General features: G+C 40.7%; 1 long non-coding RNA gene across 1 annotated transcript; it reads right to left on the bottom strand.

Moving 5' to 3' along the window:
* Positions 1-19,582: 19,582 nt before the first annotated feature.
* On the bottom strand, positions 19,583-22,033 carry LOC308688855. Its single transcript, XR_014029944.1, has 4 exons — positions 21,957-22,033; positions 21,618-21,753; positions 21,287-21,481; positions 19,583-19,696 (listed from the first exon to the last, which is right to left on the bottom strand). It is a non-coding gene; the product is annotated as an uncharacterized lncRNA (long non-coding RNA).
* Between the last annotated feature and the right edge of the window lie 4,346 nt (positions 22,034-26,379).

Here is a 26,379-nt window from a genome sequence, read left to right as displayed (position 1 = left end):
GAACTCAAATAACACAAATGTATCCATGTGTAATGATATGTAGCAAAACTGATAATACTCTAATCACAATTGCAAGATAATATAGGGCCACAGGTGAGTATGTGCTTTGGGAAATACATCCTAACACTGGTGGGACAGCTGAAAAAGGTGAGAGAGGAAGACGAGGGGAAAATAAAAATAAAAAGGTAGGGGACTCAAAGAACATTTGTTCCTGATTAACAGATTTTTTTACAGTGTTTTAACTGACAGTATATTGTATTTTGTTACATTCAGAGTTCAATTCTTTGGAGTTATTTTCTGGGCTTTTCGTCTACTGATCATTACAGTAGGCAAGGCAAGTTTATTTATATAGCACATTTCATACACAATGGCAATTCAAAGTGCTTTACATAGAATAAATAAAAATAATAAAAATAAATAAGAATAATTAAACCAGTTTAGAAAAAATAAATAATATACAGTACAGTAAAAACAGTCAGACAAATTCTCATTCATTCATTAAATGCACAGCTAAACAGAAGTATTTTGAGTCTGGATTTGAATGTGACTACTGTAGGAGCACGTCTGATCTCCTCTGGAAGCTGGTTCCAGCTGCGGCTGGCATAATAGCTAAAAGCGGACTCGCCATGCTTTGAGTGAACCCTTGGTATTTCTAGCTGATATGATCCTAATGATCTGAGTGATCTGTTGGGTTTATATTCAGTGAGCATATCTGCAATGAATTGAGGTCCTAGGCCATTGAATGATTTATATACCAGCAATAATACTTTAAAATCAATCCTAAATCTAATAGGGAGCCAGTGTAAAGACCTGAGGACTGGTGTGATATGTTCATGTTTTCTGGTTCTGCTCAGAATCCTGGCGGCAGAGTTCTGTATGAGCTGCAACTTTCTTATGGTCTTTTTGGGAAGGCCAGTGAGGAGTCCATTACAATAATCCACCCTGCTAGTGATGAAAGCATGAACAAAGGTATTGTCTCTAAGTCTTGAAACAAAGCATCTAATTCTTGCAATATTTTTCAGATGACAGTATGCTGATTTAGTTATTGCTTTGACATGACTACTGAAACTAAGGTCTGACTCTAGTGACACACCAAGATTCCTGACTTGATTTTTAGTTGTTTGACCCCTAGAGTGAAGGTAGGCGTTCACCTTGAGAACTTCATCTTTGTTTCCAAACACAATGACTTCAGTTTTGTCTGTTTAACTGAAGAAAGTTTTGGCACATCCAACTGTTGGCACATCCAACATAACCTCTCCCTCCTAAGTATGACCTGAACCATTTTAGGACTATCCCAGAAAGCCCCACCCAGTTTTCCTGCCTGTCAAGAAGTATGTTATGATCGACAGTGTCAAATGCAGCACTGAGGTCGAGTAGCACCAGCACTGATAATTTGCCTGTATCAGTATTTAAGCGAATATCATTTATTATCTTTATGAGTGCTGTCTCTGTGCTGTGGTGCGGTCGGAAACCAGACTGAAAATTGTCAAAGTATCCATTCGAGCATAAGAATTTGTTCAGCTGATTGAAAATAACTTTTTCAACGATCTTGCCTATGAAAGGAAGATTTGAAATCGGCCTATAGTTGCTTAATATGGTCTTATCCAGATTGCTCTTTCTCAGGAGGAGTTTGACAACTGCAGTTTTCAGGGAGTTTGGAAAACTCCCAGAGAGAAGTGAGGCATTTACCACTTCTAGGAGATCTGCTTCTAAACTGTTTAACACACTTTTGAAAAATTATGTGGGAAGTTTGTCAAGAGCGCAGGTTGATGTTTTAAGGTGCTGTATGGTTTCTTCCAAAATTTTGGCATCAATTTCTTTGAAATCAGACATAGTAACTACTGTCTCAGGTGGTCTGATCTGTCTGACCCCAGAGCAACTCAAGGATGTGCTGATCACCTCTCTGATATTACTGATTTTCTTAGAGAAGAAAGAAGCAAACTCACTGCACTTGCTGTCTGAGAGCATTTCACTGGGAATCTGGCTTGGGGGGTTTGTCAGTCTCTCTACAGTAGCAAAAAGAGTGCGTGTGTTGTTTAAATTGCTGTTTATATAATATTTGAGAAGAAAGTCTGTCTAGCTTTGCCTAGTTCCATATTGAAAGCATGGATGCGGTCTTTGTAGATTTTATAATGTACTACAAGTTTTGTCTTCCACCACATGCGCTCTGCTTTTCTGCATTGTCTTTTCATATTTTGCACAGCTGTTGAGTTTCTCCAAGGTGCTTTTTGTCTGCCACTCTTCTTCCTGACTTTCACAGGAGCAATATCATCAATTACACTTTTAAATTTTGAGTTAAAAGAATCAAGGAGAAAATCAACAGAGTCAGCAGATATGCTTGGTGTTAAGGATATAGCCTTCATAAATAGTACACTAGTGTTCTCATTTAAGCATCTCTTCTTGACAGACACAGATCTAGCTTCAGTGGCAGGAGAGATACAATATATCAAAGAAAATACAGAAATGATCGGACAGTGCTACATCCTTAATAACAATCGATGAAGTGTTTAGACCCTTAATGTTAAGTAAATCTAGAGTGTGTCCGCGATTGTGTGTGGGTCCATGTACATGCTGAGTCAGATCAAAAGTTTTTAACACAGTTTTGATTTCTTTTGCCATATTAGTTTCTGCATTATCTATGTGAATGTTAAAATCTCCAGCAATGGCAAAACAGTCAAACTCTGAGGTAATTGCTGATAACATTTCTGTAAAGTCCTCAGCAAAGGCTGGGGAGTATTTTGGAGGCCTGTAAATAATAATAAGTAAAATGCGTGGAGCACCTTTTAACACAATACCCAGATATTCGAAAGACGGGTAATTCCCAAATGATATTTGCTTACATTGATAGATATCTTTAAAAAGAGCATGTAACACGTGACACCCGAATATCTTGCAAGTTATTTTATCAATGGACCAGTAGATTCAGCAGTCTAGGTTCGTCCAAGAAGAGAGATGTGCGACAGCAGTGAACCACTCAGATACGGGGGTTGAGGTAAGAATAAGAACGATTTTATTTTAACAATGAAATAAAAATAAATAAAAAATAAATATAATTTTGTTTCTCACACTCAGTGTACAATGACCTCAGTTTAGTTTACATTCAATAGTAAGGATTTGTACCGTTTTTTTTTTCTTCCCTTACAGGCAAAATCACTCGTCAAGGTAAGTTGACTTTTTCCTTCTGCTTTCCTACTTCGTTGATAGCTAATTCACCAGGTTAAATTTTAAAGCCGGTTATCATTAAGCATGTAATCAACCTTTTCTCTTCTTTAACCGTTCTGTTCTTAAATTTGATCTTAGTTTAGCTATTCAAAACTTTGAACATTTACCCATAAACCTCAAACAAGTTTCTGAAAGATATTAAACACCAAATAAAACAAAATTACATTTAGTCTGAACACCTCAAAATTTAACAAGAGTCCACTGCTTGTAATGAACACTCAGAATGATTCTTTGAAAACCAGTCAGGTCATAAATTTAGTCCAAGAATGGTGGAATCCACAGTCTCTAAAGTCTAAAATTTCACTCCTACCGGTTGAAGATGAATAAGTTCAACTTCTGTGTTCTTTCAAAACAGGAATGTTCACAACCTCCAGTCAACGGGTGGCTCGCCAGCCCAGCTCCACCGTTATGCACACAGAAAAGAGTTGAGACAGTTTACAATCCAGGAAAAGGTTCTCACTTCACTCGATTCGTATCCAGAACAGGCCACATGCAGTAGATGAACATCAACAGAACATCACACGGAAACAAAACAAGGAGAAAAAAAAACCTGGCCTTGAAAACACAAGGCCAAAAGAAATAATCAATTAGCACTTTACAATGTATATATTGATTCAACACAATTTCAAATAAACAATATCCATTCATATACTTCTGTGTACGGAATTTCTTTGTACAGTTTTTCCTTTTCTTATTTGGCATTCCCTTTTTAACAATATAAGCATTGCACTTAAAGGAGCTGTATGTAAGAAATGTATTTCAATTAATCATAAAATGGCCCTGATATGTCACTAGACATTAAGAAAGCGTGTTCATTTCAAATACTTATATCACTGACAACAGTAGTACGGCCAGGATATTGTCATTTAAAAAGTGAAGATGCAGCCCTCAACTGATGTTGATGTTGTCATCTTGTGTTTTGGCCTGATGCTCCACCCTCCACCTATCTACCAATCACGAAGTCAGTAGTGTTTCGGCATCCGGGTTGCCAGCTCTGCTCTAGTTACCACAGTTGCAGCTCCTTGTAGCAGCCTACGGTCCTGCTGGATCCTGCAACATATCTGGCAACCTCGAGTCAGGGGGGAGGGGGAGGGGATACAGTGATTGCAGTACCAGTTTTGGCCACAATCTTACATACAGCTCCTTTAAATTTTATGCAGTCACTTGTATAATTACCTTGCTTGACCCACAAAGCATGTTAATTATTGATATTTCACAGGAATTACCATTACTTTTGTCTCTATTTCACTCTTAGGTCTGTTTCCATCATTTATACTACACCAAATAAATGGTTAATTTATGAAAAACATTTTTAACAAGACTTTAAACCATATTGTAACGAACATAAAATGAAAACCACATCAACTCACCAAGGAAACTCATTCAAATGTATATGAAAAATCCAGAAAACTCCAGATGATCCATGTTTGAAGATATTACTCTCAGATACACAGGGGCGTGTCTAGAGGGGGGGCACGGGGTGGCACCGGCCCCCCCTGGAATATGATTGGCCCCCCCTGGTGCCCCCCCAACATCATTGGGCTAGATTTACTGTCAACATGACAATGTCCAACGCCATTGGATCAGAGCGCTGTCAATCACTGCTTGATTTGCGATTCGCAAAGCAGGATCTGGTCTGCGTTTTTCAAACAGGAGTCAGGAGAGAGACACCTCGACATGTCACTGTTTATGGTATGCACACTCAATTACAGTATATTATATTGTTAATTTCGTTGACGAAAAATGTTCGCCATTATTTTCGTCAATGACATTTTTTCACAGACAAACACGAGACGATAACTATATCAAAAACAGTTTTAAATGACGACAACTATGACGAAAATGTATTGACATTTTCGTCAACGAATAAAAAATAGACGAAAATGTTAGGGAGGGACGATTGGGGAATAGATCCAGTCAGAACTGATTTGCGTTTGTAGTAGATGCGCACATTTGAATTGTAACGTGCTGATCTACCCAGCGGCACACGAATTGGAATGCGCTTGATGCATGTCTCACAAATCGTTCAAAAATGTAAACGTCTGGGAGAAAGAGAAGGGCAGACATATGAACCGATCTGAATAAGAGTGACGACGCGAAAGAGAGCTTTATTCGGTATGTTTTTCTGAGCGAACACACACACACACACACACACACGCGACCCGAAGAGTGCAGCCCTGCAGCTAAGCACGCTGCGCGCTAAGGACTAAATTGAGCTCTATTTCGCGTCTGAATGGACAAATACACACAACATGTCCGTTTTTGAGAGTATTCACGTAAACACAGTCGGTTATGTCTTTACAGAACGTACAGTTGTGAGAGTATCGGATGTGCATTAGCAGTGCAATTGGATCTGCACACTCGGTCTTAAAGTGACAGTGCGTAATAAACCTAATGCCTTCTGTACACTTAATATTGTTCAAACAACAAAATAAAAAGAGAAAAGCTTTCACTGCTCTTTAATAATAGCTTTAATAAAGATTAATTATATTTAATTCATACAAATAAATATATCTGCTTGAAAGAATAAACAATGATGTATGTAAGTAAAGACTGCCTAATCATTAATTGAAAAAAAAAAGACTGTTCTACTTTAGGAGAAGTTTTTCCAGTTGAATTTTCTGATTTCCCATGGGCCCCCCCCTCACTGGTTCTTGGTCCCCCCTGTGCCCCCCCATTTATAAAATCCTGGAATCGCCCCTGCAGATACACCCTGCTTTTCTCTCAGTCCTTTGTTAGAAATATAAAACACAAATCATATTAGCATTATGCTAACGCCAATATTGCACTATTAACATGCGTTTAGAATGTTACACGAGATAAATCAACTGGTTCTGCAGTTACACAAATACTAAATTTTATATCATTGATGTATAACGATATAGAGGCGTATTAAATGGATCTTACGTTGTTTATCTTCAATTCTGAAGCACTGAATCTCTTGGAGCAGTGATAGACATCTGCTCTCCTCTCAAGTTCACGGAGAAAAGAAAAATCTGGAACGCACTGCGTTGTAAACATGCAAAAAAACGTAATGACGTCATTCAAAACGCAATTTCATTGGATGAGATTCTAATCCTCAATATTTTTTTAATTTATATAGATTTATGTTCATAAATATTTTATTCAATCACAGATACATATTTATTCACTGAGCCTGTGATAGATCTGTAAGCAAGCGTCAATGCCTTGAACTTGATGCGAGCAGCGAGAGGTAGCCAGTGCAGAGAGAAGAACAGAGGAGTGACGTGGGCCCTTTTGGGCTCGTTGAAGACAAGACGAGCTGAAGCATTCTGAATCATTTGTAGAGGTTTAGTTGCACATGAAGGAAGTCCAGCCAGAAGAGCATTGCAGTAGTCAAGCCTAGAGATGACTAGGGCCTGGACGAGGAGTTGTGTTGCATGCTCAGTAAGGAAAGGCCTGATCTTCCTGATGTTGTACAGTGCAAACCTGCATGATCGAGCTGTCTTTGAAATGTGATCTGTGAAGGTCAGCTGGTCATCAAACGTTACTCCAAGATTTCTGACCGACCTTGATGGGGTGATTGATGATGAGTCTAGCTGGATAGTGAAGTCGTGCTGTAGAGACGGATTGGCAGGGAGGACGAGAAGCTCAGTCTTTGCCAGGTTGAGCTGCAGGTGATGTTCCTTCATCCATGTCGAGATGTCCGCCAGACAGCTTGAGATCCGTGCAGCTACTGTGGGATCATCTGGTTGAAACGAGAGGAAGAGCTGTGTGTCATCAGCATAGCAGTGGTATGAGAAGCCATGTGCCTGTATGATGTGTCCCAGTGATGTGGTGTAGATGAAGAAGAGGAGGGGACCAAGAACTGAACCCTGGGGAACCCCTGTGGTCAGCTGATGTGCTCTGGATACCTCGCCTCTCTATGCGACCCTGAAGGACCTACCTGTGAGATAGGACTTGAGCCAGTGGAGAGGAGTTCCTGTGATGCCCAGTGATGAGAGGCTGGACATAAGGATCTGATGATTCACAGTGTCGAAGGCAGCAGACAGATCCAGGAGAATGAGGACTGAAGATTTGGAAGCAGCTTTTGCGATCCGTAGGGCTTCTGTGACCGACAGTAATGCAGTCTCAGTAGAATGCCCTTTCTTGAAGCCGGATTGGTTGACATCCAGCTGGTTGTTTAGAGACAAGAAAGATGTTACTTGGTTGAAAACAGCTCTTTCAAGTGTTTTCGCAATGAATGGTAGGAGAGAGATAGGTCTGTAATTCTCTACAGATGATGTATTTAGTGTTGGTTTTTTAAGCAGTGGAGTTACCCGAGCCTGCTTGAATGCTGTAGGGAAAGTGGCAGTATGTAGGGATGAGTTGATGATGTGTGTGAGTGCTGGTAGAAGTGTGGGAGAGATGGCTTGTAGAAGGTGTGAGGGGATGGGGTCTAGAGGGCAGGTGGTAGGATGACTGGAGAGGAGAAGTGTAGATACTTCTTCCTCGGTTAGCGGAGAAAAGGAGAACAGAGTGATATTGGCTGTGGAAGGGGTCAGACTGGGTTCCTGTGCGTGTGGAACTGAGAATTGACTGCTGATAGTTGTTGTTTTGTTGGTGAAGAAGTTTGCAAAGTCGTCAGCAGTTAAAGTACTAGTAAAGTACAGCTTTACTAGCTAAAGTACAGCACTAGTAACCTGGGTTACAAGCAGCTAGACCCCCACCTCTCTTAACAGCTCTGCAGACACTCATAAAAGTAAAGTTAGGAGGGGCTGTTTCATTGAGGACTGTTGCACTGCAGCTGTCTTCTAGACAGGTTTCATTTAGAAGCATAAAAACCAGGTTGTTTGTGGTTAAGTAGTTGACTAGAAGTGATTTATTTTTAAGTGAGCGGATGTTTTAAAGTGCTAACTTAACAGTCTTACTTTTTGTCCCCACAGCAATCTTAGTTTGACGTGTAATAGGCACCAGATTAGTTGGGTTTGCTGTACGGCTATTGAAGGCCTTAGACTTTCTATCTTGTAATAGAACAGCAATAGAGAAAGATACAGGCACACTGGGTTCCCGCTTGTTCTGTAAACATTTGAGAAAGTTACTGTTATCATAGCGGGGACCCAACACATATAACTGAGAGCTGGTATCAACTGTTTTTGGTTCACCTCGAGCAGATGGAGGAGGGTGTGGGCCCTGGCGTTGTGGCAGAGGCCGAAGAGCTCTCACAGGAGAAGGGGGAGGGCAAGCTTTGGTGGTTGCGGTGCCTGCCGTTTTTTGGTTGATATCTGGGGGCTTGCAGCAAAAGAGTGGGATAGTTTGGTTCCAGCATATACCAGTTCTTCCATTTTCTGTGAGAAGCACAGAAGTGGAGATGCTGGAGAGAGGGATAAAGTGTCTGGTGAGAGGGGCTGTTGCTCTGGTATTATCGGAGGCTGTAATATGCTGTCCTGGCTTCCCTGGCTGTTTTCCAGGAAGTCGTCCTTGGGTGCTGAATCTTGGAGCAGTTCTAATATGTCTGTCTGTGGTGAGCTCTGTGGGCAGGGCTCAGCTGAGATTGTGTCCGTGAGTAGAGGTTGTTGTGGCTCAGTGGTGTTACCATTGTCCTTGTGTGATATGTCAACTGCATGTCCATTCTGCTGCTGAAGTGAAGTCCTGTGGTCATTCATAATGTGTCCAGGTGTGTGTGTGCCATTCAGACTGAATGGATTGGCACACACTGCAGAAGGATGATTCAGGGAGGAGTAGATATTGTCCTTTAGCACTCTTGAACCAAGTTTGTTTGGGTGGTGGCCATCCTGATGAAACAGTTGTGTCTGACTATAGAAAAGATTGAAGTTGTCAATGAAGTTCACTCCTTTTATATTGCAGTTTTTTTGCAGCCATGTATTATGCCCAAGCAACCGTGAAAACATGTTTGTTCCTCTTGCTAGGAGTGGTCCACTGATGAATGTTTGAACTTTCAGTCTTTTGAGTGTTTCAAAAAGTTCATTGAAATCCTTCTTAAAGAGTTCTGACTGCTCTTTTTGAATATCATTCTTCCCCACATGAATGATGAGTCGATTTGCAGTCTTATGGTTCATTAGAATGTTCTGAAGTTCCCTGTTTACATCAGAAGTTGTTGCTTGTGGAAGGCAGCACATAGTTGTATCCCTGCTGCTAATGTTTCTGATTATGGAGTCCCCCACTATCAGAGTCCTGTGCTCGGCTGCACTCTGAGCTGAGTGCCGCTGTCTGCTCGACCTTGAGCGCCAGTTAGCATCAGGTTTAGCTACTGGCTGATTCAGTATGTGTTCGATCACATTCATCACGTTTGGGGATTCCTCATTTACATTCATTAGTACTTTATATCTGTTCTCAAGATGTATAGGCGGTGGTACGAGACCAGTGTTTGCAATCCTTGTCAGAGCTGTGTCTGTGGTAGAGGATGCTACTGCGGCAATGTGTGAGGCTCGTGACAATCTGATGTCTCGAGTGCCTTTGGGTCTCGCTCCCTGTTTGTGCCATCGATTTGTAAGTTGATCGGCTTGTTTCTCTACCTGTTGAGGAGCACTAGTTTCATGGGACTCACCAGCTATATGCTGTGGGTGTCCATGACGAAGCTCTGTTGTGTGTTCCGTCTGGTTTGGTGGTCCCGTAAGTAACTTTGTTTCAAGAACTGCAATCCTTTGTAAAAGTCTGTGGCAGTTAGAGCAGCAAGTAGATTCTTGAACCAGAAGAGGCATTTCCTCTCTTATCCTTATGAATGTACGCAGTTGTGTTTTCCTTTCCCTGGAATGTAAGCTGGTCGGGTAAAAGAATTCTGTGTTTTTGTAGTATTCCAAACTTGAGCACTGTGTTGTTTGCTGAAGTTACAGTTTTTCTCGATTGCTTAAACACATTTCTTGAAACTATGCCTCGTATTCTCAAAACTATAAACACAAATCCATAACGTCTCACCCAATTCCCCAAACATCCTATTTTCAGGTCAAAATGAAGCTCTACACTCAAAACCATTCACTCTTGCTGAAAAAACAAACTTTGCCCTCAAACAGGACACACAAGCCCTCAAAATCACACACACTACAACATAGTCTAAGACACTGGTGCAATAAATTCAAAACAACATTTCCAAAACTGGTAAGTTATGTTGCTTGTGGTTCCCCCATCACAAACCTTTTCACATGATGAACACAAAAGACACAACCAGTGGATACATTGGCACATTTTTATTCATACACAGAAAACACACACACACAAAAACATTTTTTTTCCTGTTTTACTCTTTTTTTTACATTTTTTTTTTACTCTCACCTCTAATTTTTTTTATATTTACTTGCAGTAAGATGTGTGTGACCAACATATGACAGTAAAAGAGCACACACAAACCATATTCTAATATGGAATTCGAATTGTATTGGAATGGTAAAGAGTGTTGGGACGTAACAGGATGGCCTCCACTCAAGGATACAATATGATGGACACGTCTAAGAATGTTCCACATATGGTTGAAATACCATCATTTGCCTAGAAAGATAACATTCTGGGAGTCAAGACTATAAAGGAGAAAGGATGCCCTCCCTTCACTGTCACACTCTGCAGCCACACTGTCTGACTGTATGACTGCTGGCCTTTTCTTGCAAGAAAATAAACCTCATCAAAGACTATTGAAAATGTTTGTCTCTTATTCAGTGATATAATTTTGTTTGCCACCACACCTCCCTGAAGGTTCTCGAGGCGACGGTAAAGTGACTCAAATTTGGCCTTACTCATAGCCGAGCCTCCCTCATAGTCATAACATTGACAAAGACATGGGCAACTAGAGTGGCTTGAATTTCATCTGACACTGCTTGTCTTCTTGTCCTTGTCCTTCCTCCTCCTCATTCTTATCCCTCTTCCTTCATGTCTTTCTGGATCCATTGTTCCAAAACGCAATAAACTGATTTGGGCCCTTTTATCTATCTATTGAAGGTTCTGATTGATGTGTGTTAAATTTTGACTCTTAGTGTTTCCACCTGGGTAATTGTGTGCTAACTGAGCTGAAGCTGTGCTGACTTGAGTGAACAATTTTGAATGCTAGTGCTTTCTAAATGACAACATGGTCTAAGCAATGAGAAATTAAGGGATTTGTGTGTAGAGTTTTGCAGTGACAGTTCAACAAATCTGACTCATGTGTCAAAACAGGGAATAGTGTTTATAGTTTAGTGAAATGGGTGTGCTTTTTGATAAATGGCGTTATGGTTTTGAAATTTTAGTTCAAAAGCCTGGTTATAGTGTTTAAGCAATCGAGAAAAACTGTAAAATTAGGTGATAAAAGGAGATAAAATATAAAAATATAGAAGATAAAATATAAAAGGGATAGAGCAAAGCGCGGAGCAGTAAGCAAGAGCGTCCGAACAGTAGCTGAGCAGGAAGTATCAGCTACTGTTGGTCAGTAGTGTAATGAAAATAAACTCTTCTTACAGTTTTTCTGAATTGCTAAAAACACATTTCTCGTATGTATCGCCCTTCCTCAAAACCTTAAACACAGAACCTAATCTTCAAACTACATTCAGACAACATCTTATCTTATCTTATCTGGCAAAATCAACAATTGCCTCAAAACCATTTTATCTGTGCTCAAAATCAAATAATGCTTTCGTATAATGTTTATACACACAGACAGTCAAAATATAAACACTACAGAACATCTCAGATTACGTATGTAACCATGGTTCCTTGAGAGGGGAACGAGACGCTGCGTCCAATAATGACGCTTTGGGGAATGCCTCCAGCATGAATGCATCTGAAACAACTAGTCCATTCTTGATTGGTGCCGCGTCGTGACGTGACAGCGTAAGGCGTAAGCTACCAAAGAAAGCCATCAACACAACAGCATTAGCTTCTGATAGGCTGAAGCAATCCGCTCCCAGGCAAGCAGAAAGTATGGCAAGGGGAGGCAGTGTCTCCTTCCCTTCTTAGGGAACCATGGTTATATGCTTAACCTGAGACGTTCTCTTCCGAGGGAACTCGTGCTGCGTCCAATGATGACACTTTGGGGAACGAACTATACTGACAAATCCCTGTCCTGGTGTGAAGCTGTCCCAGCACAACTTAGGACAAAAGAACTTGAGACCCCAGAGTGACTGGAAGGTCCAGGATATAAAACCTTATAAATGTGTGTGGGAAGAACCACCCCACCGCATCACAAACTTCCTGGAGGGAGGCCCCCGACAGTAACACTATGAAAGATGTAATACTCCATGTGGAATGTGCTTTTACTAGAAGAGGTGAAGGTAAACAGCACGCCTCATAAGGCATAGAAATCGCATCCACAATCCACCTGCTGATTGTCCGTTGGTGGCCGGGCAGCCCTCCTTAGGGGGCCCGAAGCACACCAGCAGCTGATCAGATTTTCTCCATTATGAAGTCTTATGCATAAAGACCTCAAGAGCAAAATAAATGTAGCTTCTCTTGCTCTGTCGCCACGTGAGGAGAAGGAGGAAAGGCCTGAAGGACTGTTGACCGGGCCACATTAGTGTGTACCTTAAGTAGATAACTTTACAGTAACTTTCACCCAACCCGGAGCAAACTCTAAGCAGGAGGAGACAACCGACAGGGCCTGCAGATCTTCTACTCTTTTAAGTGATGTAATCGTCAAAAGAAACACGATCTTTAAAGCGATGCATTTATCAGATGCAGAGTCCAAGGGCTCAAAGGGCAACCCTCAAAGGGCCCAAGGACAACCCTTCCAATATCACAGCTAGATCCCAAGCTGGGAGTCTAACCTGATTATCTCATTCTAAGGGCATCATTCTCAAAGTATCACAAAGGAAATGGCTACCAAATGGTGCTTCCCTAGAGATCCACCACTTATCGCTGTGTGGAAGGCTGCTTTGGCCGCCACATAGATTTTAAGTGTAGACGGGGAAAGACCGGCAGAAAAATGGTCTTGAAGGACCTCCAGCACTGAAGCCACTGGAAAGTTAACTGGGTCCAACCTGTGTTCTCTGCACCATAAAGTGAATACCCATGACTTTATGGTGTACAGTTTCCTCGTAGAGGGAATTGACATGATATGTGCATGAGATAAGTGTTGAGGCTGAGTTCCAAACGACTCATAGAAAAGTAGATCTCTGAACCAGAGAAAGCATACTCTTTGAGTCTCATTGAGATGCATTGAGTCTCAACCCCAAGCACTTCATGAGGTCATTATGAGGATATCTCGATGCCGAGCCGCCATCTCTTGAGGATGGGCTAATATTAACCAGTCGTTTATGTAGTTGAGTATACTGATGCCCTGAAGTCTCAGAGGAGCCAGAGCTGCATCCATACAGTTTGTGTGTGAGGGGACAACGCTAGGCTTAAAGGAAGAACCCGATATTGGTACGCTTCATCCCCAAAAGCGAACCTCAGGAACTTCCTGTGTTGTGGAAGGATGGAAATATGGAAATAAGCATCCTACAGATTGATCATAATAAACAAATCCTCGGACTTGAATGAGGAGTAGTTAGATGAGGAGCCAGGTACGGATGGCTGGGGCTGCACAGATACAGATGCTTGGGACCAATGAAGGCGAGGAATGAGCCTTTAGAAATGCTGACGCTTGTTGGAGGTGACAGCAGGGCATCAAGGAGAAAAGTTCTGTCAGGATCACTATCGTCGAATACGATTGACAATTAGCATACAGTTTGGATTGGCGGTATGGTTCTGTTCTGGGCAAGAACTCCCTGCGCATCCATGCAGCCTAGCATGGATAAGAGCAGGGAGAGCAGCAATAACCCCCAAAAACAAAACCATATGCCAATATCCCCCAAACCCAAACAGACAGCGCAAATCTGGATGTTTTTTTTTTATACCTGAAAATCTTGAGCAACAGCATGTTACCAACAATAACGGAAAGTCTTAAGCAACAAGTATGTTGTCAATACCCAAAATGCTTAGCCAGCATGTTGTATAAATCATGTATAAGCATGTTGTATAAATCACGCAACTATTGCTAAAACTAGTGTAGTTTGGCAGGGGAAGCATACACCCTACAGCAATAGCTCAGACTAGCAGCAACAAACTGATACAACTAGCATGTTTGTATAACCATAGGACTAGTATTAAAACTACTGTAGTGTAGTCCGGTCGGGAAAGCATACACCCTCTAGCTCTGAGTCAGATGCAGTGCGCAGCTAAACTATGAATACAGTGCTCCCGTCCTACAGATTCCATCGGCTGTGGAGGTGAAGATGACGACTCCCATGATTCCACACTCCTTCACAGGACCATGAAGCTACGATGTTGTTAGTGTTGAATACCAGACCTCTGTGGTGATTGTACTGTGTTTTTGCACAAGCATGTTACCGATATCTCGATAGCTTTAGCCACAAGCATGTGGTAACTTTAACACAGCATGTTGCAATAATTTTTATTTCATTTTTCCAATGCAACCAGATAATCAAAAAACAACGCTTGATTACTACAGCATGTTGATGAGGACAGTATGTGCAAAAATACTAGAAGCCGAAGTAACAAGCATATATACGATACAGTACTGATAGCAATGTTGCTGAAATGAGTTCAAGTTCAAGTGGTTTTATTGTCGTTCATTCATATACAATTACAGTATACTACAAAACGAGATGACGTTTCTCCAGGACCTTAGTGCTACATTAAGAAAACAATAAAAACAATCACAAATCACAATAAGCTACACAGACTAGATAAAAATTGCACATAAAAACATGCAATATAATAATTTACTAAAAGACAAGACAAAAGGCACAATAAAAAGACAAAGCAGCGCCGAACAGTTTATGGTAGTGCCAAGGTGTTGTTGTGCTTACTAAAGTGTAAAATGTAAACATACCACTCTCTGAATTAAAATTAATAGACAAAGTTCTCTTAAGTGCAATTCCGGGCATGTGCAAAAAGTTCAATACCACATAGTAAACACACAGAATGTGTGTTTATTTTATCAGTTCTTTGGTATTTAAAAGTCTAACTGCTTCAGGGTAGAAGCTGTTACCCAGTCTGGTAGTGCGGGCCCGAATGCTCCGGTACCTTCTGCCAGATGGCAAGAGATTGAAGAAACTATATGAGGGGTGAGTGGGGTCTCCCACAATGCTGGTTGCTCTGCGGATGCAGCGTTGTGTGTAAATATCTTTGATAGATGGAAGAGAGACCCCGATGATTTTTTCAGCTGTTCTAACTATCCTCTGTAGGGACTTTTGATCCGCAATGGTGCAAGTCCCAAACCAGGCAGTGATACAGCCACTCAGGATACTCTCAATAGTCCCCCTATAGAAAGTTGTTAGTATGGGCGGTGGGAGGTGTGCTTTTCTCAGCCTTCGCAGAAAGTAGAGACGTTGTTGAGCTTTCTTGGTAATTGAGCTGGTGTTAGTGGACCAGGTTAGATTCTCCGTTAAGTGAACACCAAGGAATTTGATACCTCTGACAATCTCCACAGGGGAGCCATCGATGTTCAGTGGGGAGTGGTCACTCTGTACTTTCCTAAAGTCAACAACCATCTCCTTAGTTTTGTCCACATTCAGCGACAGGTTGTTGACTCTACACCAGTCCGTTAAACGCTGCACCTCCTCTCTGTACGCTGACTCGTCGTTCTGGCTGATGAGACCCACCACGGTCGTATCATCAGCGAACTTGATAAGATGGTTCGAGCTGTGCTTTGCTGCACAGTCATGAGTCAGCAAAGTGAACAACAGTGGGCTGAGTACACAGCCCTGTGGGGCCCCAGTGCTCAGTATGGTGGTGGTGGAGATGTTGTTCCCAATCCGGACTGACTGAGGTCTCCCAGTCAGTAAATCAAGGATCCAGTTACAGAGGGAGGTATCCAGGCCCAGTACTTTCAGCTTCCCGATCAAATGCTGAGGAATGATTGCTTTAAATGCTGAACTATAATCAACGAACAGCAATCGGACATATGAGTCCTTTTTTCTAAGTGAGTGAGGGCCAGATGAAGAGTGGTGGCGATGGCGTAATCGGTTGAGCGGTTAGGACGATACGCAAACTGCAGTGGGTCTAGTGTGGCGGGCAGCTGGATCTTAATGTGGCCCATGACGAGCCTCTCGAAGCACTTCATAATACATGATGTGAGTGCAACGGGACGGTAGTCGTTGAGGCAAGACACTGAAGACTTCTTAGCTATGGGGACGATGGTAGTTGCCTTGAAGCATGTTGGACGACGGCGCTGCTCAGAGAGATATTAAAGATGTCGGTAAGAACATCCGCCAACTGGTCTGCACATCCTCTGAGCACCCTGCCCGGAATATTATCTGGTCCCGCAGCCTTCCGCGGGTTGACTCTGTATAAGGTTTTCCTCACATCGACCGAGTTGAGACAGAGCACCTGATCATTTGGAGCAAGGGTGGTCTTCCTCGCCACCACGTCGTTCTGTGCCTCAAACCGAGCATAGAAGTTATTCAGCACATCTGGGAGGGAAATATCCCTGTCACAGGCAACTGATGGTGTCTTGTAGTTGGTCACGGCCTGGATTCCCTGCCACATACGCCGCGTGTCGCCGCTGTCCTGGAAATGAGTTAGGATTCTCCGACCGTGCATGCGCTTTGCCTCTCTGATGGCCCGGAACAGTTTGGCCCTTGCAGTACTAAGGGCCGCTTTATCACCTACTCTGAAGGCGGAGTCACGTGTGTCCAGCAGGGAACGCACCTCCGCAGTCATCCACGGCTTCTGGTTAGAGCGTGTGGTGATGGTCTTGGAGAAGGTAACATCATCAATGCACTTACTAATGTAGCTGGTCACTGATAATGTATATTCTTCCAAGTTGGTAGAGTTGTCATATGTTGCAGCTTCTTTAAATATATGCCAGTCAGTATACTCAAAACAGTCCTGGAGAGCATAGATGGCTCCTGCTGGCCAAATTTTCACCTGTTTTTGAAGTGGTTTTGTGCGCCTGACGATCGGCCTGTATGCTGGAATAAGAAAAACACAGCTCTGCACAGTTTGTATATCTCCCTCATTTAACACACCTGATTCAGATCATCATCTCGTTAGGAAAGAGCTCTGAACTGAACTGGGTGTGTCAGATAAAGGAGACTTATAAAATGTGCAGAGTTGTGGGTCCCCAGGACCAGGATTGAGAACCACTGCACTAGGCTACCTGTTTCAGCCGTATATATGCCCATAGAAAATTAATTTTCTAAATAAATAAGCTAAATAAGCGAAGGAATCAGGAAATTAATAGGATAATGTATTAAGGTTTTTAGTCTATATTGACCTTAACAATACGTAAATTATTATAGTATTCGCTTGTGACCATTGCTCTGAGCCATGTTTTCAGTGTCCTAAGAGCAATGACACTTCTTTCAGTCCAACTGATGAGACTGGGGTGATTTGATCAACAGGCCTCTCATTTCAACAAGACCAGCCTTCAACAGACCAAGCAATGTTATTTTTTCATGTTTTATGGGGACTTTCCATAGACATAATGATTTTTATACTGTACAAACAAACTGTGTATTCTACCCCCCATAGACTAACCTTACCTATCACAGAAAACTGTCTGCATTTTTACATTTTCAAAACACAAAAGTCTGATTTATAAGCTGTTTTCTGAAAAAAAAAAAAAAAAAAAAAAAAAAAAATCCTGAAAAGGACAAGGATTTCGGATATTGACATCTTTGTGGGGATATTTTGACCCTATAATATAGAGTTGCACGCACACACACACACACACACACACACACACACACACACACACTCTTCCATATCAGCACAGAACTCTTGATTTCTCCCCCTCGCTTACTGCATCTAGGTTTCCTTACTCACTTAAAAATGTTGGGTTAAAAATAACCCAACGAATAACCCAACTGTGGATTGGTATAGCACCTTCCCAACTGTGGGTTATTTTAACCCAATGCATTGGGTTAAAATACAGTTGGGTTAAAATAACCCAACAGTTGAGTTAAATATTTATTTTTATTTATGACCTTATTTTAATAAATAAAATACACATTGTTTTCAAATACAGATTGTTTATTTGTATAAACAATACATATGTTTCAACAAATATATTTTTCAATTACAAACTATGTATTGTGGAGTCTAGGATTTAATGTAAATATACATAATTGTACATACAACACACATAATAAATTCAAAACCTATGCAAATATGTACAAACAGAACACATTCAAAACCTACACAAAAATACACATAGCATACATACAATTGTACAGCATACAGCACACAAAAATTCAAAATGAACACTAAATTAAGAACTACACATTAATAACCTATTTAATTCAATAACCTATACAAATATGGAAAGAATACACAAATTAATAACAATAAATCCTAATCACAACTTTATTAAAAGTTCTTCACTGTACACTGAATGCATTGATGTGTTAGTGTAAACATACCTTGAGTAATAAAACTACAAATACATATGTTGAATACTGGACCTAATGATGATGATGATGATCAAAGTTCTTAATGAGGCAGGAACTCCTCCAGATATATCTCTAGATATATTAAAGTTTGCATGCTACAAAAACTCCCAAAATGGGTGCAGAGGTCTTGAAGTAGTTTGTCATAGATGTAAAACATTTTTGAAACACATCCATTGCTTGAAATAAAGTCTTCTGTTCAACTGCTTCCACACTGAATATGATAAAAACTTGTGAGTTCTCTTCGTCCCCAATTAAGCATCAAGCCATGTGGATCCGGGCTTGTCTCACTGTTTCTCACTTGTTTCCATCCTTAAAAGAATAAATAATGTTCAGTTGGGCATGCACTGTGACAACATCAACAGTGTTAAATTATGAAAAAGTTACATCAAAGCAGTGCTGTATTGAATTAAATTATGGTCACTCTAATTAGTCATTACACCTGCCGTTAAAGGATTAGTTCACCCAAAAATGTAAATTCTGTCATTAATTACTCGCCCTCTTGTCATTCCAAACCTGTAAGACTTTTGTTCATCTTCGGAACACAAATAAAGATCTTTTTGATGAGTCTTACAGATTTCTGTCCCTCCATTGACAGCTACACAACTATCACTTATAATCCCCAGAAAGGTAGCAAACACATCATAAAGGTAATACATGTTACTCCAGTGGTTTAACCTCAATTTTATGAAGTGACATGAGTATATTCTATCCCTTAAACATAATTTAAAATTAAGATTAAATCACTGGAGTCACTTGGATTACTTTAATGAAGTCTTTACTACCTTTCTGGGGCTTGAAAGCGGTACTTGTGTAGATTGTCAATGGAGGGACAGAAATCTCTTAGATTTCATCTAAAAGATCTTCTTTTGTGATCCTAAGATGAGAGAAAGTCTTACAGGTTTAGAACGACATGAGGGCGAGCAATTTTGGATGAACAATCCCATTAACAAGCGGAATCATTGAAGAAAAGAAGAAGTGGACGAACATAAGCCGAAGAGCAGTGTAATTTATCAAAGTTGATTTGATAGTGTTGCTTTTACTTACAGGCTTAATGTCAAAAAGCTGCACTTCATTTCAGCATATGTTGGACACACCATTTTTCCATTTGTGAGGTATGGCGATGATGGCAGGATGTCAGGCCATTTCTCCGGGATCATCTTTGAAAGACAAGAAAAAAGAAAAAAGAAAAAAAAATTCCAGTTTTCAACTATACCACACGTGTGTCAACCTAATTTCATATGCACTTAGACACAGCCAAAACAATTTTCCAAAATAAGACACTCCTTCCCTATAGAGGGTATGCACTGACGTCACTTTCCCGCCGAAGAGCTGCTGCATGACTGGATTTAATAGGGGTAACTGCGAAAACGTGAGTAAAACAAATGATTATCAGTTTAAACTAAAGGTTGGACTCGATATAGTGTTCCTTACAACTTATCAAAGATCCAGTGATCATGGATATTCATATTTCGTTCTTCCTGTCAGTCCCATAGAGGCTATGCTGTCAGTACCGGAAAGAGAATGGATTAGTTCACCTCTCGAGTCTTCGGGTCTGATTCTTCTGAGTCTTTCATTCTTTTGTCACATGACAGCGCTGGACCATAAATGAGTTACTAATGTTTTAACGGCTTAGATTGGGAGTTGAGGTAAACTAACAGACTGCATAGCCTGAAGACCCAGATAAATCAATTAAAGGTCCCGTTTTTCCTGTGTTTTTGAAGCTTTGATTGTGTTTACAGTGTGCAATATAATATGTGTTCATGTTTCGCGTGTAAAAAAAAAAAACAGTATTTTTCACACAATTTCCTTATCTGTATACCGCTGTTTTCACTGTCCTAAAAACGGGCTGATAACTTCCTTGCTCTATGAAGTCCCTCCTTCAGAAATACATAACGAGTTCTGATTGTGAAGCGGTTCCTGTGTTGTGATTCGACAGCAGCTTAGCGCACGTTGCCCGGAAAGGTCACGCCTCTAACCATAACGTGGAGATGCATGCTCTCAGTGTTATTGTAAACATGTCTTTAATTTAAATTCAATTTGAGCCGGAATCAGACCCAAAGAACATAGATGATCACATTGATCTCTAAGTACAGCGCCCCTGGGAAGGCCAAACAAAGGTGATTTGACTCCGGGAAGAAAATATCAGCGTCTCGACGACATGGCGACAAACACACTCTACAAACGCAACTCTTCCTCTTCTCCGTGGGAGCGCAACAAGACCACGCCCCCTTTTTTTGTGTATTCCTGTGGGCGGAGGTTAGTCAAAAAACTGTTCTAGTGACGTCATTAAAAGCAGGAAGTAGAGGGAAGTAGTCCAAACAAGCCGTTCACTGTTGACTTTGAAAGGGGACTTCTGTTAAATAAAATATCTCACTTGGCACTGAACTTTGAGCTTTATCATTTTACAGGTATTATTTATGCTCTAACAGCAACATTACACACTAACTAAAGTTTGAAAAATGGGATCACGAAGAACAGGACCTTTAATCGTTTCTGTTTCTCATAATTTGGCCTCTTCCTTGCATTGCAATTTTTTTCTTATTCTAAATGTGATCAACATTTGATGTGTTTGGGGAATTTGGCTATTGACATAACATTTAAATAAATATGAAATGAACGAAATGACTTGAAAAAAGATTTGTTCATTTTTATGAACGAGATTTAAAGATCCAAGTCAGTAAAATTATCCGAACTTCCCACTACTACGTCACGCGCATACCCTCTGTACTGAACTTCATTAAACTCACCATTCCAAGAAAATTGTGAAGTCTAGGATGTTCTCTAATGATTTCTTCGGTAGTTTTTGTTCCAGAGGATCAATTCCATGCACTGCAGTTTGTTGAGGTGTTGTGTGTCTCTCATGAACTCCTCGACTTGGCTGTGAGGACTTCTTGCTTTTCTTTTGCCACTCAAACATTGTCAGTCATCAGACAGCTCAGACTCTATTGAAATTAAAACATACTGTATTAAAATAAGTGAAGACAGCTGGAAAAAAAAAACATAAGTAATTATCTGTACCTGGATCTGTAGTAGCCCCAGCACTGCACATTTGGTATCTCTAATCATTATTCAACTTACCAGCTTGTTAGTAGAGGGACTCCAAGACCGGTGCCAGATAAGGAAGACATCCAAAATGTGTACTATTGTACACTGTCCAGGACCAAAGTTGAGAACCATTGTCATCCAGTAGCGTAAAACTTTAATTTACTCCTTCCTGTGTTAGAATGAATCAGAAAAAAAAGAAATATTTTCAAAAAAGTAAACTAGTCCTTAAAAACTTGTTACTACAGTAAATCAAGGTAATCTGTGTATTGGAAAACATAACAAACTTTCTTTAACTAATCATGAACTAATAGTTTATTTGTTACAAAGTGTTTCTCATGTTTTCCACTTCAATTTTGTTAGGAATATCTGCACTTTTTCATCTTTCTTTCATCGCGGAGATTTCAGCGAATTCAAAGGCTTCTCACAGCACTGTTGTGGTGTCGTGTGACCGATGTCTGAGCTCGCGCCGCGAGGCCGAGCTGATAAATGGTCCGTGCACTAGTACGGTTCAGAGCTCTTTCGTTCCGCATTTAGTGACAATTGTAGTCGCACCTGTACGAAAAAAGTACATTACCAGTCTGGAGCACTGCTTCAGCTGTGACAGACCATCACTAAAGTCCCTTAAATTTGCTATCACGAATACCGTAAAACAGGCGTAATGCTATGATTTCAGATTAGACATAACTTACTTAGTATAATATTGTAGTAGGTAACTCAGTAGTAGTAACGTACATCTCTAAATGGTTTTACTAGTATAATTTTTAATTAATTATTTTATTTCTGCTAGCGAGCTAACGGGGATAGCTAGGATTAATTTCCAATCGATCTCACTTCCCGGAGATCATTAAAACGGACTAAGGGGAACTTCGTTTTTTTAAAATATAAAATTCAGTTTTAGAGTAATTATATTCAACGTCTCAGTATACAATACTTAATGTTATACGTATATAAAAACGATATGACTTACCTTTTATAATCAAGATGCAGCAGCAGCTTCTGTGTTGACTGTCTGTCACTGGACCGTTAAAATTTGAACTGTCGCTGCGGAAACCGTAGGTTATTTAACCCAACGGTTAGGTTATAACTAAAAATAAACCAACGACATAAACAAATGACCCAATAAATTTTAAGATAACCCAACATATTGACCCAATATGTGTAACCCAACGGTTGGGTTACACAAATAACCCAACGTTTTTTACTGTGTAGGACTCGGAGGAGTTTTGGCGCTTCGCACAACCAAATGTGACTACAGCCTCTCACAAGTTAGAAAGAAAAGAAAACACAAAGCCAATCAGTTTAGCGATGTGTGTTCAGGAGGCGGGACTCTATTAACCGTTTGTGTAATTGGCCAATTTTTTTTTTTTTAACAACGACAAGCCGGAATGAAAACAAGCCGAAATGAACTAGGAGTAACGAGGCTATTTTTAAAATGTAAGGAGTAGAAAGTACAGATAATTGCGTGAAAATGTAAGGAGTAGAAGTAAAAAGTCGTCTGAAAAATAATTACTCCAGTAAAGTATAGATACCCAAAATTTCTACTTAAGTAATGTAACGAAGTATTTGTACTTCGTTACTTGACACCTCTGCATCAAAGTCCCTGAGCGGGTAGGCCTGATATTCTTGTAAGATAGGCATAGTAGCCCCCCCCCCCAAATAATAAAAGTTATTTACAACTTACTCTGCTACAGTTAGGCTACTTAAATAAGCTTAAGTCAACCTGCCATACCAAAGGGAAATGCCAAAGGACCGCATACTATACGGATCCATTCTGAATTATTAAACACACCAAAATACAAATGAAACATAAAACATCTGAATGTGTGGAAACTCAGCAATCTGAAGGTGGGTCGATGTTATCAGTGAACTGTTCCTCTGTCAGAACAAGCAATTTGTGTCTATGTTTGGAGCATCTGATGTTCATGTGTACACAAACACCACAATGATTCTCACAAACTTCTCTAAAACATGCTTCTTCGGCGAGCATCCGTTATAAAACACCCACAGAACATTAATTATGACAACTACGCAAATATATTGAACGGTGTTCATGCAGAAATACAATGTTATAGCGATCAGTGAACCGAGAGCACACATTTTTTTTTGCGCATCAGTGATAACGGGCTCGTGCATGCCTAATGTACGTGATGAGGTGGTGATGAGAGAACATGCTTGAGAAACAGTTTAGAGAGGAGAAATCAATCTACATATAGAATATTGGTCACAAATTATTGTTCACTTTTTAAGCAATAAAAGTATAGCGCATCTACTAATAATTATATATAAATAAATAGTTTTTTACCAATGCAAATATGTTATAAAAGATGCATCGTGATACAAGTTGGATCCAATCGCATCATGTAAACAAGCACCCGCCTGACCTGCCGCCATATATGCCTTGCCCACCAGCAAGGATGTTGTACGGCATGGCTTGGTGGGCAGCATCGGGGCTTTGAGGGATGACACAGGGGAGAGATATGCAGCCAAAGTCTCTTTAAACTTGGGCATCGTCCCATAGCCATTCTCTTTGAGCCTCACCATCGAAGAGTAATGATGGACCGTGGGATTTCTTAGACAAGGGGAGAATGGTTTCTTCCAGGATCTCGACACCTTGGTAAGAATGGTAAACCCGGACATGGAGGCTGTAGCTGTGACTGCAGGAAGTGCTCATCCAGTTTACTTTTCCTCTGCGCTTCCTGCTTCTCGGCCACCCTAATGAGCTGACTGTGCATGCTCCTCTCCCAAGCAGCTAATACAAAGACCGCGCGTGTCCCCATCCATGATGTTACATGGGCAGAGATGCACACACACAATCTGAACTGCTTAGGTAGGTAGGTAGATACACTTTATTAAAGTTTTTCTTGATTGCTTAAACACATTTCTTGAAACTATGCCTCGTATTCTCAAAACAGTAAACAGAAATCCATAACGTCTCACCCAATTCCCCAAACATACTATTTTCAGGTCAAAATGAAGCTCTACACTCAAAACCATTCACTCTTGCTGAAAAACAGAACTTTGCCCTCAGACATCACACACAAGCCCTCACAAACACACATTTACAACATAGTCTTACACACTGGTGCAATCAATTTGGTAAGTTTTGTTGCTTGTGGTCCCCCCCCCCCATTCATGTTATTCCGCCTCAGCATCCCGTCTTTGGTCTGGGTCAGGCCAGAGAATCTTGTCAGCATCACAGTCTATATTGGCCCTAGCCAGGCAGCGGGGGTGAAATCCTCTTGCATGCCTGTTCCCTGCTGGCACGCATCAACTGAAATATTTGTCAGGCTTCCTCCATTTCATCGTCTCTGTGTCCTAGAAAAATAGAAGTATTGATTACTGTAACTGTAACACATCTTACAACACATCACTGTAACTGTAACACACTTAAAACTTGTTTAAGTTTTTACAGAAAGAGTGATTTATTCGACAAATTGGTTTAGGCTATGATAATATGGTACAGAGAAAGGGGTTTAGTGTTTTAGCAATTCAGAAAAACGTCTCGGGTTACGACTGTAACCCTTGTTCCCCGAGAAGGGAACGAGACACTGCGTCGTCGTCGTGACGACACTTTGGGGAGCGCCCTCAGCGTAACGCATCTGAAGTATGAATGAAATCTGTCCAATCCTGATTGGTGCCGCGTCATGACGTAGTAGATGACGGCATAACCGGAAGATACAAAGGGACGCCGGCACAAACACATGTTAGCTCCTTTGCGATGAAGCAAGCGCTCTGCCCGTGATAGGTGTGGTGACGAGACCCAGTGTCTCGTTCCCTTCTCGGGGAACAAGGGTTACAGTCGTAACCCGAGACGTTCCCCTTCGAGTGAACTCGCACTGCGTCGTCGTCGTGACGACACTTTGGGGAATGTAATGCCCACTATGCCACACCGTAATCACGCCCGCCCTAGTATGAAGCTGGAAGACCAGGCACACTTAGGACGCGAGCACTCTGGAGCCAGACGTCACAGGGAGTTGCAGACTGTATAAACGTATGAAGGTGTGCGGGGTAGCCCACCCGGCCGCCTCGCAGATCTCCTGAAGCGAGACGCCAGAAAGGAGGGCCACCGAGGAGGCCATGCCCCTTGTAACCGCACTGGCATTAGTAGTACATTTAACATTAGCTCAAATGATTTATAGGGAATTTTAATAATTAATCATGAATATGATAAATATTTTGCATAATACAGTTACATTAATTTATTCGATGTTGAAAATAGATCGATTTGTATATCTGAATAATCAATCACAACTTATTATAATTCATCATTCATATACTAATAATCCTATTTCAGATCGATTATGAGATAACCCTTAATGGAAATGAATAATCATCAAACGGTTGTTTGTCCAGAAAAACGGCCGTAAGATTAACTTAACAATTTCTCAACAAAAATGATCTCTTTCTTATAATTTGAAGAAAGCTATTTTCTGGCCATAAAAACAACTCTCCTGTTCTTATAAGATTAGGTTACTTAAAAGTAACAAATCAGCTTTGTAGCTTAAGATCGAAAACATCTCATTGACTTTAGTTATGAGCAGGCAGACAGAATCAATCAAGTATATAGAATTTTAATAATTGGACTAATACATTGACCTAATGAATACAAAAATACTACAGTTTACACGAGTAAATATGTATGTACAGGACACGTAAACAAAATACAAGACTAAGCGAATAACGATAATGAGGGAGAAGATGAAAGAGAGTTCTGACAATGAGAGAGTTGAGAGAAAGTGAAACTAAACATGTGCGATCAAAGAAAGATCACAGTTAGGCAAAATCACAGGCAGTA

Source organism: Scardinius erythrophthalmus (genome assembly GCF_964197995.2).
Source record: "Scardinius erythrophthalmus genome assembly, chromosome: 3".
Lineage (NCBI taxonomy): Eukaryota > Metazoa > Chordata > Actinopteri > Cypriniformes > Leuciscidae > Scardinius > Scardinius erythrophthalmus.
Note: the sequence above shows the minus strand (reverse complement) of the source record. Positions and strands in the feature narration are given on the sequence as shown.